Source organism: Triticum dicoccoides, chromosome 2B, assembly GCF_002162155.2.
Source record: "Triticum dicoccoides isolate Atlit2015 ecotype Zavitan chromosome 2B, WEW_v2.0, whole genome shotgun sequence".
Classification (NCBI taxonomy): Eukaryota; Viridiplantae; Streptophyta; class Magnoliopsida; order Poales; family Poaceae; genus Triticum; species Triticum dicoccoides.
The window spans coordinates 505,634,093-505,640,070 of NC_041383.1; positions in this window are offsets into that span (position 1 = coordinate 505,634,093).

Below are 5,978 nucleotides of genomic sequence, written 5' to 3' on the forward strand. Positions count from 1 at the left end.
GAACCTGAGGACTACACAGTTCCGGAAGAGAGGTCGCAGTCTTTCGTGTTTGCTTACGTTATACATCGGTTATTATTACCTGCTACTTTATCGTTCAAACTTGAGTTTTGAAATGCCCATGGGTCTCATATCGAGCCAGCAACGAAGAGTATTTGTCTACTATCTGGTTCATCTGGGGTCTTCTATGAGGTTCATGTTGGGTAGGCAACAAACAATAGATGATCCATTGTCTATCTTTTTAAACTGAAGCTATAATCTACCTGCTATCATTAGTTTTGGATCCATCCACTCGTTTGCTACCATCAGTCTTGATTTTTGCATGCACCCCTTAGGTCTTACAAAATCTAACTATTTTCTTTATTATGCATGTCAGATATTGTACACAATCGTACTGAACATGTAGAGAAAAAGAGAAGACCATTGCGTGGATATATAATGTCATGTAGACGCCACTCCATGGTGGGTGAAGTCCCCCCCCCCTCCTGCATTTCCAGATTGTATTCCAGAGGAAGATAACTGTTTAGATGGGGATTCAGAAGGAGACGACCATGCCTGTTTACCACCTGAGGTGTTTGCTCTAACCTGGCATGCTGATGTTGGTCATATCATGCATATGGCGCCTTGCATTGCTTACATTATACCTCTTATATGTCATCAGCTTAGTTTAGATTTGCTTTGTGTGAATGCCACCTGTTTGGTTTCTATATCATACTCCCACCATTCCTAAATATTTGTCTTTTTAGATATTTCAACAAGTGACTACATACGGAACAAAATGAGTGAATCTATACTCTAAAATATGTCTATATACATCCGTATGTGCTAGTCCATTTGAAATCTCTAAAAAGACAAATATTTAGGAACAGAGGGAGTATATGGGAATTATGCAATGCCATCTTCTTTAGCCAGGCATCATATACGTGAATCATGCAATGACATCTTGTTTAGCTAGTCATCGTATATGTGAATTGTATCGTGCATATTTTTTTCCATAATGTATTCCATTTGTCAACAATGTTTATGCATTCATCTACTCGTCTTGTGCATCAGCCATTTGAGTCAGTCATGGGAAAATCTGGAGTGAAACCAAGGTCTTCTGAGCAGTCAGTGCTACCTGTCAATGCAGATTTCTTGTTGGTTACAGATAGCTCCTCGGAGGAGGATTCAGAGACAGATGACCAGTCGTATCCCCCCCCCCCCGAGGTGCATGCTCTAACTTGGCTAGGTTATATTGCTCATATCATGCATATGGTGTCTTGCATTGTCATGCCATCTGCTTAGATTAGACATGCTTTGTGTGAATGCCTCATGTTTGCTTTCTATATCAGATATGTGAATTATGCAATGCCATGTTTTTTAGCCAATTATCATATATGTGAATTATGCACCGCCATGTAGCTAGGCATCATATATGTGAATTATCTCATGCCATCTTTTTTTTCATTACGTATTCCATTTGTCGACAATCTGTGTATATTGAACTACTCTTCATGTGTATCAGCCATTTGAGCTGGTTATGGAAAAATCTGGAGTGAAAACAAGGTCTTCAGAGCAGGCAATGGTAACTGTTGAAGCATATATCTCGATGGTTACAGGGAGCTCCTCAAAGGAGGATTCGGAGATAGATGACCAGTCCTATATCCCACCTGAGGTGTATGCTCTAAGTTGCAATGTTTTATATTTCTCATATGATGCATATGGTGTCTTGCATTGCTTAGTTTAGACATCATATGCACAATATTGAATTCCATCTGCTTAGTTTAGAGATCATACATGCGAGTGCCAGTTGCTTAGTATATGAATCAATTATGTCAATTATATCATGCCATCCTGTATACTTAGACAACATGTATGTGAATTATTTCATCCCTACCTATTTTAGAAAGACATCATATAGTTTTGTCATGTCATCCTGTTTAGGTACTCATCATATGTTGAATTATGCCATTATATCCTATTAAGTTATCCATCATATATCTGAAACTGTGTCATGCTATCATGTTTAGTTAGGCATCAATTATGTGAAATTGTGTCATGCTGTCCTGTTTGGTTAGACAACATATATGTGAATTACCACATCTGTCTATCATACAATGTCTGTACGTTCAATTTCTTTTCTTGTTTATCAGCCATTTGAATTGGAGGGGTGATGGCAGTATCTAAGGGAGCAAAAACCCGTTCTTCACAAAAGACAGTGCTACCCGTTGATGCAGATAGAACCATGGTTGTACTGGCCCACAAACTAGCCCCACCACACATAATCGAGACTCTTCCAGATTGCACACTTACACCGTTGGGCAGAGAACCAGCTACAACCCATCTAACCGCAACCCCAGCAGATAATAACCCACTTCTAGTTGACAAAGCACCATGTCCACCATAGAGTACCCCCACACGAGTAGTTTGTAAAGCTACTGCAGTGCCCAAAGCATGAAGACCACCATAGCTAACCCAGACTCCATGTTTAAAGCAGAAGAGCAACTGTTCTCAGGTCAGATTCTGTAGCTATGGTCCATACTACTTTGCTATTGCATCACTGTATTTACTCATACCAACTACTTTCGAATTTGAAGGATCCAATTGAAACTCCAATGGCGCAACAGGTATGTTTTAAAACTATTTCTTTAACTGGATTGTTGTTCTAACTTCTTGCTCTATGTTGATTTCAGTTTAAGTTGTATAAACAGTTATGTTCTCATGTGACGCACATTACAAGTGCTGCCAATGTTGTGTAGTTTCTCACACTTATATTCTGTCTATGCTGCTGTGTCTTAAAAATATATGAGTTGAACTGTGTCTCTATCTTGATTAGGCAACATAAACTAGAATGATATGGACAATACAGTGACCATAGTACATAGATATATGTTTGTTTCATGATGTTATCTTGTCCACCTTACTACTGAACCGGTTTACCAAAATGAGTTTCGTATACTACAAGCTAAATCTGTGATGTGTCTGCTTGTTTCTCTTGTAGTATGCAAACAGAATATTGGAGAAGAGCACCCCACTATGCAATGGTAGAGAAAGTAATGCAGATAAGGTTCAAGATAGTGAGACAACCCTGTTGGTCTCTAAGAAAGGTGATAAAAATGATCAAGTAGACAATGAGAAAACCCCACAGTCCTGCGTTGATGTAGTGTTCGAGTTACTGGCCAGTACCGCTGGCACAAGCTCTTTGAACTTGCTGCCTAAATCACTTCGGCTTCTTCAGTCTCAGCTACAAGCTGAAAGGCATCAGTCAACTGTGCTACGGCAAGAAGCCGAAGGACTGAGGAAGTCCCTGCAGAATTCAGATGCATACTTTCTTGTGCAACAACAAGCGCCGGAGGATTTAAGCGCCAAACAAGAGAAATTAAATAAGCTCTCTAAGCATCTTGCCAGCATTATGGGTACCCAGGATATTGTTTCTTGAGCTCTTCTCAAGTGGTTTCAATTATGGACTTGTTTTGCTGTGGCGTTTATATGCTGCTTTGTTCCCTATATTTGCACTGGTGGCGAACTTTGATGCCTAGTGGATGTAATATGTGTAATAGTTGTGATAGCCTAGCATAAGTTGCTTGCTTATTTATTTCCTTGTTGTCTTGTTTATTTGTTTGCTTGTAGTCAGTGCAGTTCTGTTTCCGCGGTTTGCTAGTGGCTGCAATAACCTATTTTTTAAAAACTAGGCCACAATAACCATGGGCTACATATTTACTGTAGTGGCACTAGGCCTCCTACCAGCCGTAGAAACAATGGGCCTTCTACAGGCCCTAGAAACAATGGGCCTTCTACGGGCCGTAGAAACAATGGGCCTTCTACGGGCCGTAGAAACAATGGGCCTTCTACGGGCCGTAGACATAATGGGCTTTCTACGGGTCGTATCATCAATGGGCCTTATATGGGCCGGCCTATCGATCGACCAAACATGGGCCAATAACAGACCGCATTATGGCCGTAAACGGGCTAGAGTTGGAATCGTCCGTTCATGGGCCGACCATAACGGGCCGTCGTTAATAGGCCGTATTTGATGACGCTATGAAAACGGCCCAATGTATTAACGGGCCACAAACGGGCCGACTGTAACAACGGGCTGAATTTGGCCCACAAGCAGAAAATGACAGTAACAGGTCATAAGTAACCGAATGCTGGAAATGAGCCCAAGAATAAATGGGCCCTGAGAAGGCCGAAAGATAACATGGGCTGGAAACGGCCCAATGGAATAATGGGCCGTTAATGGGTATAAAATGATACACTGTTCATTACAGGCCAGTTTCACCACGGGCCGCTAATGGGTATAAAGTGATGCACTGTTCATCGCGGGCCAGTTTCACCACGGACCGTAAATGGGCCAAGAGTTACAAAGGGCCTCATATGGGCTAAAAGACGTCATGGGCCATACATGGGCCAGAAGTGAAAACGGGCTGGAATCATATTGGATGGCCCAGATGACGCTATTGGGCCTAATTCAGATAGGGCGTAATGGGCCTTGGGTTAGCGAGCTATAAATGGGCTATATGCAAATAGGCCATTAACAGGCTTTCCATGGGCCGGCCCACCACCTTTTGATCAAGTCAAATGGGCCGGCCTTTTCAAAGGAATGGGCCTCTGTTGGGCCGTGCCATGTGTCGACGTATCATAGGTGCCTTCTGTCCAATGAGTGGATGACATCTGTCCCAATGATGAGCCGGCACGTGTTTCCTCCAGCCAATGATGATTTTACATGTGGAAAATCCCCATTGGTCGGGGCTGTTAACGGGTTATCGGATCCAAAACCCGGTCCGATGGCTTAATGGTGTTCCGTTACGGTGGATGCCACGTGTCGGTCACCCTTGACGAAAGCACTTCTGTGATGCGCGATTTATCGTCATGGAAGTGGACACTTCCGTGATGATAATTTTGGTAATGTCATGGAACACTTCTACGACTGCACAGGTATGACTCTAGATTCTGTCTTAAAATCGTCATGGATGTACATGCATGACAAAAAACGTGACCTACTGTGACAAACACGTATCATCATGGAAGTGTATTTTTTTGTAGTGTATGTACGCATTTACGTGTGTAAATGTGGCTTCATCATCCTTCTTGATGTTATGCTGAGGACTCCGCTGGCCAATGAAGGATCCACCAAGTGTGACACGTAGATTTCGGCTATGAGTTTGTTACCATGCGTAGTGGCAACACTACAAAAATATTATACGGCTTTCTCTTGAATGGGTGTGTATGTGGTAAATAAAGGGTACTAATCAAAAGAGCTCGAAAGAGACATTATTGCTAAAGGTCCATAGTTTCCAAACATTAAGCAACAACGAAAACTATGCAAGATCACTTATTTGGCATAATCTCCTTCACGTGACAATCAAAGTTCTAACAAACAATGATTTGGAATAAAGTATTTAAGAGCCTAGAGGAAGAAACAATTGTGGATGTGCTTATGATCACTTGAGCATCATGTTTTACTACATTCTTTCTACCCCCTAACTTAAGTTTTCATGGCTCTATCTAAGAAACTTTTCCGTGCATTCCTGGCAAGCAAGTGTTGTCTAGATTAAATGAAATGAAGTGTTGCAAAGCTGTTTTATCTAGTAGATCAGAAACTTTGTGTTGGTTATCTTTGCTTCACTAACACTTGCACTATAACCATCCCACCGCTATATATATGATAAGTTTTCAGGTCAATAAGCAGAGGGCTATCTAGGCATAGCGATCATAAGTGAACCAGAACCTTCTCATTATTTTGGTTTAAACAACTAAGGTCCTTATGCTTTAGATTTCTCTTTATGTTGCTCGAGGACGATCAAGTTTAAGCTTGGGGAAATGATGAGTGATAGTTTTACACTCGCTTCAACCTTGTTTAAATCGATACACACTACTAGGGAAAAGCCTAGCAGCAGCGCGGGTTTTAGGCCTATCAGTAGCGCGGGCAGGAGCGCTACTGATAAGGCGCTACAGCTAAAGCGTAGCAATAGCGTGCCTAGACCCACGCTACTGCTAAA